This window comes from Elephantulus edwardii, unplaced genomic scaffold (genome assembly GCF_000299155.1).
Source record: "Elephantulus edwardii isolate Elephantulus edwardi_28Jun2011 unplaced genomic scaffold, EleEdw1.0 scaffold00159, whole genome shotgun sequence".
Taxonomy (NCBI): domain Eukaryota; kingdom Metazoa; phylum Chordata; class Mammalia; order Macroscelidea; family Macroscelididae; genus Elephantulus; species Elephantulus edwardii.
Window position 1 is genome coordinate 1,246,692 of NW_006399909.1, and position 914 is coordinate 1,247,605.

A 914-nucleotide genomic window follows, 5' to 3' on the forward strand; every position below is an offset into this window, starting at 1 on the left:
AAAAGAGAAACAAGGTATGAAGCATCATACTCCCTAATTGAAAATTCTATTACCCAGCTATAGTGGTTAAGCAGTGTCGTACTGCTACAGCAACAATCCCGTAGATCAATGTAATAGAATTGAGAACCCAGTAATCAGCTCATCCACCTATGGTCGACTGATTTTGACAGGAAGATGAAATCAGTCAAGTGGGTATATGATAGCCTTTTTAATAAATGATGTTGGCAAAATTGGAAAACCATTTATATACAACTCAGGCATTCATTTTACAAAAATACGATTTTAAGATTACTCTGAAGTATAATATTATGAGCAACAGGAAATTATTAATCCACATACAAGGCAGTTTTGTTAATGCAAATATTATTCAAACATATGCATGAATCACAAAAGCTAAAGATGAGGAAATCAAGGATTTCTATATTTTGAAGCTGAAGAAAATGAAAACAAGTTGACAAAAAAAAACAAAATAAAGTTTTGTGTCTATCTTACTTTAACTTAAAAATTACCTTATTAACAAGTTTGAGGCATTGAACAACAATAATTGAAGATCAGAGGACCTGCGGGATCACAATAGTTATGCCATTCATAAAAATGACAAAACCTCAAAAGGACAAATATTACATGATGCCACTGTTGTAGAATGGGACTAACCTCGGGGTTGGGGTGAGACTGAGTAAGATGGGTTCAATGATGTGTGCTGCACTGAGGCGGAGGAGGGAGGGAACTGTTTAAAAGAGATATATGACTGGGTGTTTCTGTCATCACAGGAGTCTAGAGCGAGGGCTGCATGGTTGAGGGGACCTGGGGGGGGTTTGTGGAACAATGAAAGAATCTTTTCTTTTACTTTTCCATAATTTTTGACTCATGTACTTATAACTTGTTAGTCAAATTTGTGTCTTCTAGGTTGCAAC